This window comes from Zosterops lateralis, assembly GCF_965231275.1.
Source record: "Zosterops lateralis genome assembly, chromosome: 8".
Taxonomy (NCBI): Eukaryota; Metazoa; Chordata; class Aves; order Passeriformes; family Zosteropidae; genus Zosterops; species Zosterops lateralis.
In genome coordinates, this window is record NC_139768.1 from 22353208 (window position 1) to 22368552 (window position 15345).

The following is a 15345-nucleotide window of genomic DNA, read 5'->3' on the forward strand; positions in this document are numbered from 1 at the left end:
TATAAGGTGCCTTATCACGCCAACTTCCATAGGCACAGTAATTTAAAAGGGATTATATATAAGCCCCTCTAAAAGCAAATATCAAAAAGAAAAGATTCTTGGTCTTGTTATATTTCAAAAACTTTTATTGAAGGAGTTTCTCTGCTTTTGGGGTGGCATGGAAGTCTAGAAAGAAGAAGGTATATGCCACAATCAATAAAATTGGATGTTTCATTCTGGTACTCAAATCCATGTCTGGCAATCAAGGAAAGGTCACAAATTCACCTTTTCAAAGGGCTGTGCCTCAGATCTGTGTAAATTAGTGTCATTTCATCAACTTACAGCAGCCAAAGATAAACCCACTGCTTTTAGGAATGTTATGGGAACACTTGGTTTGATTCTTCACATTCACACGTATTCCTAAAATAAAGAGGATTCTTCCCCCCTGATTTTTGTCATCTAAGTTTCCAAATGTCAGGATCTTGTAATTACTTTCTCATGAGCTTTCAGAGTACAAAGTGTTCCTGATTTCCATTGCTACCAGGCATGAGTTGCAGGATGTGAAGGGAAGCAGAATTTACCTGTCCAGGACAGCAAAAGCTCCTCAGGCAGTTTTGAAAAGCGTGAATGGCTTGAAGATTTTTCATGCAAAATACAGGTAAGAATGTAGCACTTCTGTACCCTGCTATCTAACTCTGCCACATAGACATCTTTTTCCCATTCTCCTAATAAACAGGGTTCATGGATAAATTCCAGCTGATTGCTACGCTCTGAACAAAGCAAGAGCCACAGAAATGCTGGCAAGCACATTCTCACCGAGATTTGCATAAGTTTTCATTCAGGATTACAGGCTTTGTCCTATCCAGATGAAGACATTTAACATTTTCTTTGACTTTATCAGCAATTGGAGCATCAGTAAGATGGTTAATAGGCTGCCTCAGGAAACCAAGGCTCCACTTCTTTTCTCAATTTCTGTTTTAAGGGGAGTTAGACATTTTGTAAGGATGTTAACTTATGAGCATTCCCTGCTGCTCATATGAGTGGAGAGATCTTTGGTCCAACTGAGATTCCTGGGTGCTTTATATTTTGTTCTCAGGTGCCAAGGAGATGCTTTACCAAAGGTTTTTTTACTTGAGGTACTGAAAGTACAGACAACCCACAGAAACCCCAGCTTCCAAACAAGATGGGAAGGCAGTTTTCATGTAGAGTTGTGCACACATATTATGATTAAACACTCTGAACACTTGGGCAGTAGCAGAAAATGGTGTAAACAAAGGTCATTCCATCAGCATATGGTTGTCTGCCCATTCTCCTCAGAGAGGAGAGAGGAACAGCTACCACAAGAATGAAAAGGCACACCCAGCGTTTCCTCCAGGACAGTCATCACTGAAAATGTACCCTGGGATCAGCTTCTGCACAACAAAATTCTATTCTTGGAAAGGCATAAAAAGAAATCTTTGTGTAATAGCCCAGGTTAAAAAGGCAGACACATCCGAACAAACCCAACTACCAGATGCTACCTTTGGATAGGATTCAATCTTTAACTATAGCTTTTAAAAGGCTTTCTCCAGGAAATTAATATAACCTATCTCAAGCCTACCACAACTTGCTTGATGCTCTTTACCCAGGAACAATCAAACAACTATATAGTAATTGAAATGACCTTTCCTGTGCACTGAGCCATTTTAAGTTATAGTATAGAAATGTACCAACATGTCACGACATCAACTGCATCGAGCTCAAGGAACCCATCCATTATTGTGAATAGATGCCCTGTAAAATGAATGAAATATTTGTTACTATGAGAAAATAAGTTAAAAGCACTCAATAGCATTATTCAAATAAAAATAATGTGGAAATTTAAACTTTCAAGAAAGAAAACAGGGAATCATCTGTGAACTTGGCACTGTATCAAGCACACACCATTCTTCTTCACTCAAAAGGCCCTCCATGACCTATCCATACTCCACCTTATCATATTTTTCTGTGTTATCATCAGGTCAGCTCTCTCCTTGGATCAGCCAATGGTGCCTGCCATCATCCCCTCTTTGTTGCACTTCTGTCCTTTCTCCCATGCCAGCCTTCATCTATATCTCACAGATGTCCTCAAACCTCATTGTTCTCTCTCAAATGCTGCTAGAAATGTTTCCTTTCTTTGGCTAGCTGTAGGAAAACACTTGGTACTGAATATAATGACTTTTTTTTTTTTTTTTTTTTTTTTTTTTAACTCTGCCTAGTCTTACCTAATTATTTCCTTGTGCTTCTCTGTCTGTATGGTAAAACTTCACTGTTTTAGTTCTACATCTCCTGCTTCTTTGTCTTAGACTAGAAGTGACTAAGGGCAGGAATTTAGTCCTTGGTTTGTATTTACAGAGTACTCAGTATGAGAGGTTTCTGTCTATAACTGGGAATTCTTAACCATTACTGCTTTATTAATGATAACTTCTCAGCAGAGCTGTACATTTTTATTTGGGTTATATAAAACCCAGTGAAAACAAACAAACAATGGACTCAGCCCTCTCACTATTTAAAAATGAACCATCCTAAAGATTTTATTTTTTCCCTATAAATAGGGCATTTACTGGAGAATATTCTGCCAATAAGTGTAAAATTAGTCACAATCTCTTTAAGCCATTTTTAGAAGAAAAAAAATAACATGAACAGAAGATCATAAACATCTCCAGCCACCTACCATCCATATAACCTAATTTTCCTTGTGACCTGAAGATGCAGGTTGAAATCACCTACGTCTGGATGAGTCCTTGGTGAGCCGAACAGTTCCAGTGAAGAGAGACATTATTGCCACATCGCTCTGGGAAAGGCACTGAAGTCTGGCCTTTCTGTTTGCAGTGATTTACTTTCATTGCATATGCCCATCATGGGAGAAAACTAATTTATTACTAGCTTAAGAAAAAGTTTTCATTGACCAGTTTTGATAATACTTGGTTTTCATTTAAATGCTTTTGGTTCTATCTAAACCATATTTTCAGACATTTTTCTCCTCTCACACCCCTAATCTCAAGTAATAACTTAAGAAAAGCAGCAGAATTCAATATAAACCTTTACTGGTAAGACAGGTAATAATAATAACAGTAAAAAGTGATTTCCCCCCCACCACTAAAGTTATTCATCACTCTCCAATGCCCGAGGGAGAAAAGGTGAACTTTCTACGTGTCTGAATGTCATGAAATTCAGGCAGTTTCAGTGCAAGAAAGAATGAATTCCAAAGCTGTGAATCTGTTCTTTCCATTATGGTTTCAAAAGAAATACAAGACCTTCCACAACATGTAGGGAAATAAAAATGTCTCATGGCTGTAGAGTTTACTAAACCCCAGACACTTGGTATTTGTACTGAACAGGTTATTGTGAAGTGTGTGGCAGTGGTGTCAGGTAAATATTTCTTGTGCAAAGCAAGAGAGACTCCAGAAATAATCAGTAGCAACTAATAGAAAATGACAGAAAATCAAACATATTTTCTTTAGTTGCTTTTGTTTGTTTGTTTTTAAATCATGCTTCATTTTGAAGTTACATTTTATCACTTCTCTCATAAGCTTGTAGCTGGGGCAGGTGTGTGATGTTACATGTGCACATATGTAATGGAAAAGAATGAATAGTGGTGCCTCTCTTACCAAAATCAAAGGCAAACCTCCCCACTGACTAAACAGGCACGTAAAGATAATCTCAGAATAAATGGAGCAGCACCCATGTTTTGTCAAAGGAAGGACACCAGCAGCTTGACTGTGAGCTGATGTTTCATAAGACCTTGGAGTGGCACAGGCACCCAGCTAGCCCACAAAATCAGTTTCTGTGAAAAAAAACCCAAAAATCCCGAACAACTACCAAGCCTCTTAAACAAGGAGGAATGAGAGGCTCAGAGGTAGTTTCTGTGTTTCTCATCACTGGTGGGAAGAAGCACAGGTTTTCTTTGTGGGGCACATAGTCCTCCTGGATGGAAATATAAGTGGGGTTGAAAGTCCACCAGTCCAAGCTCACAGCTGTTCTCGCTACATCAGCAGACAAATCCAGATGTGCAGGGGACAAATTCATTTGCCTTCTCTAGCTGGAGATAAGAGACACTCACAGAGCAGCCACCCAGAATAAGAAATGAAGCAGAAAGTTTTCAATACTTTGAACAATTTTAACACATTGTGTGGCAGTTTTAAGACAGTTTTCAAGCGAGGACTTCATCCTCCCACTGCACAGACTGGTGTATTTAAATATGGATGAACAATTATGGCTTTTTTGCCAAGGCCCAGGATATCACATCAAACCTGGACCCCACTGTTTCACACAGCACTCATTGTTCACACCACTTAAAAGCCTTCTGTGCGTGGTGTGCCAGGGAACAGATGCAAATAGAGGTCAAGATACTGCACTAGACTTCTCTCACTAGACAAGCTCCTGGCCTCCTAATGAGTGATTTTTTAATTAAAAGTGAGGTGGCACATGCAGGCTGTCATCTCATCAGTGGAAGTTAGAGACACTGAGCTTGGAGTAATGGCTCATTGTGTAACATTTAACAAAGTCTTTTCCTTTCTTATAAAAGCCCAAGCAAAGACAGACATTTTTATCAGCATCACATCTGAGTGTGGAGCATACCAAATATCTTATAGACCACAAAAAAATGTAACAACCTGATGTTAAGTGTCCCACTGCAGCCCCAGCCCATTCTTCCCACAGCCACAGGCTCCTTTTCTCCTGGCCTGTGGATCCCTGGGAGCCTCCTCCAAGCAGGTGCAGCCCTGCAGACAGAGCAGGCACACACTCAGCCACATGCTTCAGCTTTCTTCAGCCCCTTTCTCTTCAGGCTCCCAGCTTTATTTCCTCCTGGAATAAAATACATAAAACAAATTCACCTCATCAGCCACATCGCCTTTCTTCTGTCTGCCAAGGGCTTTGCAGACCCTCCAGTGTAACACCTGACAAACTGCATTCTCTCCTACTCAGGCTTTCCATACTGCTCTCCCTGTAATTGTACCCACCACTAGGGTATTTTTAATAGCCACCTGCTATTTTTTTAAGACCTGACAACCAGGTGAAGGGCTTTAGAGGCCAGATCTAGCTCCAGCTAGAAGTTTCAACTGATTGCATTTCAGAGTGTCTCATGCCTTTGTACATGCCAGCCTTTGTCTGATGCAAAAATCTTCCTTTGCTGTGGTTGCACTTCACATTTTTACAGAAGGTGGGCTTGATCTAGAGGAAGGAAGCAGAGGCAGAGCCAGCAGACACTGAATTCCCAAAGAGCTCAAGGGCTGCAGGTCCTGGTTCTGTCACTGCAACAGGATGAATTTCACCTCCCAGCAGAGTGGCACCTGCAAGAGAAGAACAGGTGAGAGGGCAGGAACACCTGGATTTGCTTCTTTCCTCTGCCCACATTTCAGTATATTACTTAGTCTCTCAATACCTTTCCTCCCCATCTGTAAATCCATGATTTGAGAACCTTTTCCTCCAACCTCATCTGGAGATATCAGTTCTTTCCCACTTCATTGAAATACTAAATATATATTAGGTAATGCATGAGGGGTTCTCAGATGATCCTTGAGTATGGTGATACAGGAAACACTTAAAACAGTCTGGTTATACGTATATTAAAAATTTTATTTTTCACATAATCAGGCAAGGAACAATTTGAGGCCTTAACAAACTTTTCCTTCCCAACACAGCCCAAAGTCATGGCACCAGCTGAGGCTTCATTCCCTCTCCTGAGTAACCCCTGAACTTTTCAGCCATGCTCTAAATCCATTGTGCCTGGCTTCAGTAAGATTAGATGCACTTTTAGATGGCACACTCTAAGATTTTGATAGGTCACATTATCAATCAGACTTTAGAGATGTTGAATCAATGGTTGAACATATTAAATGTGGATTATTTTTTCCAGTTTTGCCAATTTTATAGGCACCTTTTTATTACTATTTTTATTACTATTACTCTCACCAAACACAGAAATCAGTGGAAATCTTATCCTCCTTTCAAGCTTTGCCAGTAATTTATTAAGACTGTTTTGTAACAAGCATTCATGAATTTTTTCATAAGAAATTAAGTAAAGAAATTGAGTAAAGATAAAGAGAGGACTGTAGATTTTGGGGAGTAGCATAACAGCCACAGCTATTTAGTCACCTGCAAGAAATCCTACTGAGGCTCAGGGGACTGCTTTTATCTTCAAATACAAGCCATGATTCCCTGGCAGAACTCACAGTTATTTCCAAAGAAAAGCCACGTCTTACAAACAGGGATCTCCTTAACCAAAGAATGGATGAAAGAAAGATTTCCAAGTTGCACCAATCCCACACTGAGTTTTAGCTGAAGGTGTCCATTCCTTGCAACACTGGGTCTAATCCTGCTCCTTTAAAATTAATGGAAGAAATTTCCTGTCAACCCCTTCCTAAGATGAGTGCACTTGTCATTGCGGTGTTGAAACGGTATTGCAAAATACTCGGTTGTGTTTCAAAAAAAATTTTTTTTTTTTTTTTTTTTTTTTGTAATTGCCAGCAATTAAGCATGTTTATCAGATTTTAGCCTCTCTCCATCACTCAGAGAGGTAATTAAAGGTTTAGTCATTGCATACTGGGCTGTTCTTCTGTTTCATTAACTGCAGTGAGTCTCTGAGAATGGGGCTGATGCTGCTCTGACAGTGTTGCAATTCCAGAGTTCCCCGTGGGCAAGCAGGACACTGATCAGTGCACCTTCCTTCTCTTTTAAATCCCACCTCCTGCAAAACCCATTTCACCCTGGGACCTGGGCTGGACTTACTGGCAAAAAAAAATTATGTGGTCCAACCTCTTTGAAAATTGAATCATTTATCCGAGTGCCAAAGCTGGATTTGTGACTAATACCACAATATTCTGCATGAGAGTTGGGCACTTAAACACCTTACCTGAGGTTTTATTCCTTTAGATGCCAAAAGGAAGAGACTGTTGTTGGTTCACCTTTTGTCCTGGTTTTAACCAGAAAGTCTTTTAGCTCAGATGGCTGCTGATTGAATCTCCATCCTGATCCTCCAGACACAAAATCTCACTATTTCTGGGCAAAAAAAAAAATGATACTACTACTTACAAGGCTTAGAATCTCTGTTAAGGTTGTAGTACAGCAGCTTTGTGCTCTTGGCACCTCTGGTTTCTGCTTACCCAGAGCTGTCAAACCAAAATTACAGCAAGTGGAAATCCAAAGCGCTTTAAGATTCACTATTTACTTTCGATTCTGCACTGCAGAGTCTGACTCCAATACATTTGGGTATCACAATTGCAATTTCCGAAGCTATTTACCTTGAAAAGTTTGTATTACAGTGCTAGTGGTGATATATGAAAATAAAATATTTACTCAGTTGTGGGATTCACTTCTCAGCTTCAGCAAGAGGTTTGCCTCAAAAGAGACTGAAGGCTTTTTACTGACCTAGAGGAGTGTCATTATACTTGGAAAAATAAGCATAAATCTGTTGCCTACATGAAATTATTCTACATTGCATAAAAGATTTTTTCAATTCATTGAGTCCACACAAAGGCAATGTTGTCATGTTGTAAATGAACAGAAAAATAATAAAATAATTGAATAATGTTGTTGGGAGTCATTATTAAAAAAAAAAATTGCCATTGTTAGAAATGCCTATATTAAACTGACAGCTGAGGAATCTGGGCCATGGGGTAGAAGTAAAAATATCTGAATTTCAGTGATATATATGTTGCAAAAATTGTTGCTATCATAAACAATAGAAGGTTTATCACACTCAGAGCCTCACACCTGCCCTGTTGCTCTGTCCAGATTCTGTTTAAATCATCCCTTTCACACCATTATAAAGAGTCCATTTCTCAGGAAAAATAAAAGAAAATAATTTCTACCCAAAAATTTTGTGATCATGTGAGCATGTTAAAAAAAAAAAAAAAAGTTATTTTGTGCATGTTGTACTTTCAAATTATTTTATGAAATATATTCCAAAATCAGTAAGTTTGCAAATAATAAATTAGTAATGCCTGTAACCCTTGCTTAATGGAAAAACAACAGTTTTGCTGATAATGCTTGTAAACATGAATCTCATGGGTTAGTACACTTGTTCATATTAATTATTTTCTTCATTGCTTAAGAGGTTTCGGCTTCATTCTCACATGGATTTTTTCACCGTCATCTTCTAAGCATTAGATGTCACTGTACCTTTTTTGCTAAAATACTGGATTTTGAGAGCAGTTGTTTCCCCTATGCAGACATTTCACAAATCACCTTTTAATTCTCCTTCAGATAAATGAAGCAGTATATTTTTAAATTGGTTGGTGTAAATCATATTTTCCAGACTATGCATCACTCCACCAAGTAAATCCAGAACACTTTCCTATGACATTTTCCCCCTTGACTTAAAAATGCACATTCCAGCCACTTGTTAATTTTCACTTACACAAAAACAAGAATTTACTGGATTCAGGTCATCCCTGCTCAAATACAAAGATGAGATTTAGAGTCAGCCTCAAGTATGTTGACAAATAATTTTTGTACTGTTGATCGGGGAAGTGATTTGAACCCAATCCAGTTCTACCCACAATATTTCTTGTTTTCCTCCCACTTTCCCACATCATTAATGTACATCTCAACTCAAGCACATTCATCCTTGGTGTTCTCTTCAGAACCTCCCCACCCCTCCAGCTCCTGTGTTCAAGTCATGATTTCTGCTTCACTATTGTTTTACTATCCTGTGTTTTACTTGCTTCTACAAACTGCCCCAGCTTCTCTAACTCATCCATTTTGTCCATTCCTGATACTGCTGAGTCAATATTAAAGGGTTTTTTTGCTCTCCAAACCTAGTTCTTCAGCTATGTGTGCTGGACATCTGTGCCTGACTGCTCAGAGCAGCCCTTATGCAGATTAGTTATCCAAGTTTCTTTTCCCTAGCTTTCAATTCAATTTATTTTCTCATAATTTAGGACAGCCCTTGTCCTTGAAGAATTTTAGGTACGTTAGAAAATAATGCTTTGCATGACTTGGATGGATCATTAATAACTTCTGAAAAATATGTCTGAAGGAATTATAATATTTTGCTAAATTAATTTTAGTGAAATGGTTCTGGAGAGCATGCTTCAGGAATTTCTATAAGTTATATTTATCCCACCAGTGAGGATTATCTGACTTTTTATAAGCTAATCCTCTTGAGTGCTACATTTCAATCCTATGAGAAAGTATGTAATATTTTACTTTACAAGTGTTTTAATTTTATCTTCATTAATTTCCACTTTAAACACATATAAGTGTTCCCAAAGAAGGGTAGACAGCAGTCCAGATGCAACATTCAGAGGTTTTGGTATTTTCCATTATCATGCAATAGCATCTAGTATTTTTGAACAATTCCTTTGTTTTCACTCTTATTCCATTGCCTCTTATTTCACAGGCCATCCCCATATTTTCATGTCTTGGCAAGTATCAGCTCCAAGACTGATTCACCTTCTGATGATTTTTTTGGTCTCACTAGAACAATCAAGGGAAGAAAAAGCAATTCCTTAGAATTTTATTGAATTGTGTTTATATAGGCGGCCAAATACTGCCTTTAATGTGGGTGTACAGCTCTTCCTGTGAATTATGCCCTTTAATGCAGAGATCCTTTATGCCATGCACAAGAAAATGAATATTTTTATGCCTACAAAATGCAATAGGAGATAATTCTTCCTTCATTTCAATGAAGTCATGGCAGCAGCTATGGATCTGCCCTAAATGTAGAGATGATACTCATTCAAAAGTCTGACTGGGCCCTGATGTGTGATTCTGAATAATCATGGTGCCTTAGTGGGATGTCCAGGATTATCTGCCTGGAAAATTTTTCAAACACATACTTTTAAAAGCAGGAAACGTTACAACTTTTAAACTACTCATGATTGCACTAATACATCACACAAATTTTCCTTAGGTAGGCTGAAAATACTGAAGAAAAGGGATCAGAAATGTGAGTAGGCAGTAAGGCAGACCATGAGAAAGTCACCAGATTTCAGAAAGGACATTATTACACACCAGGTGTTTGAACAAACAGAAAGTCACAATCCTCCTGAAGTTGCTGGTATTGAGTCAACAGAAAGTCTGACAAACCTGGATCTCACAGGTGAGGAAGGAATGACACCTCAATGTCTCATGGTGTTTTCTGGGTAGAGCAGAAGAGTCACAGCTTTGCAATTGATGAGCATCCACCTCTTCTGCTGTGATTCTCCACCCATTTCTGTCCTTCAGACTCTACTATGATTCCTGAGACAAACAGGCAGCTTTGTGCAGACAGGGGTGTATCATTTCTGTGCTCTTCTTAAGCCTCACTAACACTATTGCAGGGCTTGAGGGACATTTAAATCACACCTTGACTTCTGTCAGCTACCCAGAGAAAGGTGAGTTTCAAGAGAGAAAATAACACTTTGAAAAGACATGCAGCCCATTACACATCACTTGTATTAATAACAGAATGTTCTGGAGTTTCAGTGGCTCCTTTGCCTCCAGGTGTCAAGCTCAGCAATGAGCACCAGTGGCTGCCATGTCAAAACAAAACCCAGTTTGGGCTGCAGCACTGACAGGAGGGGAGACTGAAAGCCACAGAGGAGACAAACACCACCACTGGATGTGGCTCAGTCTGTAGAAACACTCCTGAATTTTATAGACAGGTGTTTCTGTTCATTTACAATGCTGTAAAGGCTGTTTTAGCTACCTAATAAAGGTTTACGAGGCAATACCATTATCTGTTTCTATAATACAATAACATCATTTGTTTCTGCAGAATTCATTTGTCTTGGGTGAAAACTCAAGTATTTCCTATAGAAGCTTCTCAGCACATTTCCCTTCAGAGACACTTTTCTCCTCGTGAAATTGCAGCTGCAGGTCTGAGAGAAACGGAGCAATTTTCTCTCCCCTCAGTTAAGCAGCATTGCAAACAGCCTGTCCTCATCAGAATACCAAAATGTTACACAGTTACATCTGTGACTCTGCTGCTCCCTACACCGCTGCTTTTCAGAGGAGAGACAAATCCTCCCAGTGTTCCTGAGCAATACATTTTGCATTTGGAGTTCTGACTTGGCTGACACTTTTTAAAATATACATATATATTCAGAGTCAGACAGCTCCCTGGTGACTATTACACAGCTGCAGATGCTGAAGGGCACAAATTATTCCTGCAAAGGTCAACATTACCTTACACTAAAAAATTGTCTTCCTGACCATTCATTCTTTCTTGACTTCCACGCTGCGAACAAGTGATGAATTTTTATGATTTCACCACCAGCCATTGGTCATATTATGAACCTCTTGGGGAGAAGAAGTGAGGAGGTGGAAAGAGCCCCCAGACCGCATGTAGACACCTAAAGATGTGTCCTTTTTGTTTCACAGGATGACATTAAACCAGAAGAGCCAAAGTTTCGCTTGGAAGCTGTTACAGGACTTAATAACAGTCAATGTAAGTGAGCCACAGAATGAATCTTATAGAAAGGATGCAAGGATGTGTCCAGACAGCCCAAATTTAAACTCATATTCAAAGTCTACTGTTTCCTCCTGGCTGGCCAGTTCAGAAGGCAAGGAGCCAAGCAGCAGATCTGAGACCTTTGTGGAAGTTAGTTAGGCAATTTTAATATTGCCCAGAGCTGCTTAGCAGTAAGTGAAATTCCCCAGGCAGAACCTGTGTGGAGGATAGACATTCTGCTTCATGAAGGAATATGCTACTTTAAAATATGATTAAATTCAGATGTGGGATGAAAGACAGAAAAATTAGAAGTTCCTTATGACTTTCCTTTAACCAACTGAAATATTATATTCACCTACATTGAAAAATTTTAGTTTGGTTATTGCAATACTGAAAGCAGCATAAATTTAAAAGATCACCACTTCAAAAATGAAAACTTATGCATTGCAAGCTTTGTAAGAATCCCTTCTTACTTTTTTCTTTTGCTACATATTCTCCTTAAAATTGATATCATTGCATCAAATGTTTTTATTTCAACTGAAGTTGAAAAAAAAAAAGATTCCCTCAAAGAGTTTCTTATTAGCTTTTTTCACTTACTACTCCACACACAGCTTTCTCCAGCAGAAAATGGAGGAAGAAAGAATTGGCTGTTGTTTAGCACTTTATTAAAAATGCTCAGCACCTCTAATACCACAGGAGACATAGAATGGAGTAGAATTCACAGGCTGCAGGCAAGAACTTTCTCCCCTTTTGTCAGAGCAGGCAGCATGTAGAGTCTGGCCCTAATCAGATTAGGTTGTGCATATTTATAAACATCTGAAGACCATAAAGAAAGGCTCCCAATTAAAAGATACTCTGGATTTGCTTCTGCAAGAGTTGCAGAAAAACATGGCGATTAACATTTCCATTAGAGACTGGGTTTGGCACAAACCACACTTGTTGAACTGGGTCCTCTGGAAATCTCTTTCCTACCAGAACATATCCCTGGGTTCTTTTCAGATACATTGAAAAAACATGTCCCATTTGATCTGGGTGTATGAAATTACACAATGCCATCTTACTGCATGGGATGTAACCCCACGTAATGTAATGCACATTCAAGCAAAACTCTCTTTTCCATTATGGGCAGGAGCAAATTACAGATAGGAGCTTACCATAATTAACCACAAACTGGCAATAAGGCCTATTTTCTGTCTTTGTAGATTACTATCAAGTTACCTAAGCCCTTCTCAAGCTTACTTTTAAAAGTAGTTAAGAATATAAAAGATATTTAAGATGAATCTGTTCTCTGGATAAACATCTTGTGTGAACCATCCAAGCTATTTGGAATGGAGAATGAATACAAGATGCTGGTTAGGTGTGGTCTGTTTGGTAAACAGCCTAACCCTGCCTACAGTTTTTCACAAAAGTATTTAACTTATTTTTTTTTCCCAGTTATTCCTCAATTAAGATCTATGCTGTTGTTACCTCTTCACAATAACACAAGGCTGAACTCATGTCCAGCAGCTGCCCACAATGTGTCTCCTACAGCTGAAATCGCTTCACCATTTATTATTCCAAAACACCAAATAAGGGCAAACATTTTCCTAAAGAATTGATTTTTAAGGGCTCAGTATCAATCAGTTCTTTTTGCCTTTGATCCTCAGTAATCGGGGAGCCAAACATTTAGAGAATTCAATATGTAGCCCATTCAAAGATATTCTAGACTTTCTGATGCTCCCATGAACCACCTATTTGCTTCAGACAATCAGCAAACTTTTTATTAATGGGATGATTTCTCAGCACACAAGGCAAACTCACAGCAGTGTTTCTCTGAGACAGATCTAGAAAAGTAAGCACCCTAATTGGGACATTTGCATTTTAATATTGCTTCGGCAGCTCTGATTAGCAATACTTTGTCAAAGCACAGGTGCTGAGCCTTCCCAGTGCAAAGTCTCCACTGTCGCTTATGGCTCACAGATCCATCTGCAGACCACATCCATCCATCTCTGGGCTCAAGCACTGGAGAGATTCCAGTTAATCTCTTTTGTAGTATTCTTTGTGGGTCAGTTTAGCAATGAATCCAATCTTTTAAAGCAGCGTGTTTCCAAGCCCATTTCTTCATGTAAAATGGACCTTTCCAACACCTCAGGATTTTTTTACTTACAATGTCCTAGTTTCAATTGCCTCTTGTTTTATTTTATTCAATGAAGTAACCTCCAGCCACTATGAAACATTGGTGTAATTTATTCAAATACAACCTACCCTATGAGCAAGAACTAGAATCTCACAAAAGCAGCTGCATCTGTATCATTTCACACTGGAAACATTTTACTTTGGAAGGTGCACCTTGACTGTCCTGGCAGGTGTTCAGGTGGAGACAGGAGGAAGAGGGATGTATTTATCATCAGAATAGAGAAAATACTACAGATAAAAATTCCTGCAGAAAAAAATTAAAAGTCTTTCTTGAAAAAAAACAAAACCTCAAAGCATGGACTTCCACGTTATTATTATTATTACTACTACTACTACTGGAATTACAGTTCTGGACATGCCTCAGGAAGGAAGCACATATGATCACACAACACCTGCAGACTGCTGTGCCAAACAGGATGGAAAAATCACCTGCTCGCAGCACAAAAACACTTTTCCATCATATATTGTAAAACAAGAGGCTGTAAGTGCCCTGGAGGAACTGCCTTTTCATTGCTGAGCCCTGTTATAACACTGTTTCTCATGTAATCCTCACACAGGCTAATAACATACGATTTCAAGTCATATTCAGGCTATAATGAAAGTGGTAAAAAACTTGAGGTGGTACCAAACAAATCCAGTGATTTTGTTGACCTTAGGCCCTGTGTTATGGAACACAACCTAGAGTACAATCAGTGAATTAAAAAAATAATTCTTCAAATCTGTTTTAATTCAAGAATTGAGTGCAATCAAGGGCAATAAAATAATTAAAATTTTAGTACTGACTTGAAATAAAATATGTGAAATATATCTTTCTTCTTCTATTCCTCCAAACATTAAAAACACCCCTGCTACTTTTCAAACCAACAATCACTTTCTAAAAAGTGCACAGAAAATCAGCAGAAAGTTGATTGGTTTTTACCCCAAACCTGTTATCAGCAGGATATCAAGAACATAAATCAATGCCCATAAATCTGCCTCCTTTCCTGAGCTGAACCTCATCAACAACAAAAATAAAGCTTCAACCTCAGTTTCAGCCCCATGGGCATCTCTAATGCCTCTCCAGCATCTCTCCATAACCCGTGGTTTCACAACAATAACGTCCATTAATTTTATATCCAGTGGAATAAATAGGCCAAAACAGGCCTGGTAAATTTAGTGCAGGATTCTTGAGGCTTTGATGGGTTGAGTTTGCCATCCAGTTGCTTTCGGCATTGGGTATATTTATGTGCTGGGTTTATTTCAGAGACATCCAACTACTTCAGAGTAAGGACACATCCTTCTTTCTGATGATGAGTCTTCCCAGAGGAGGCCTGTTTGGAGATTTAGAAGTGAATTCTTGTGACTGAATCATCATCATTCAATTGTTATCCATTAAAAATAATTTTATTATGTAAACAATTAAGTTCAATTATATGGATTTAGAAAGCTTTTAGTCCAACTTGCTCTTGCAGTGACACGTTATAGCGTAAGCCTTAACACCGCTTCTGAGAAGACTGTATCCAAAAAACCACTTTTCTTAGGTTACCATAATCCTTTGGGTCCATACCTGAACTGTTGAAATCTGGTGCAGAGAGCAGAGATGTGTCAGAATCTTCACCTCTTCCCTGCCTTTCCAGCCCTTCATCTGAAAGAACAATGGCAAACTAAGACAGAGCCCTCAGGAAGGCACAAGGGACCCTGACATAGGACAGGGTTCTTCCCCCCAGGCTGGTCATGGCCACCAGCCTTCCCCCAGAGGGACACTCCAAGAACTGAACTCTGCTCAATTTTGAGCACAAACAAAACACATCAGT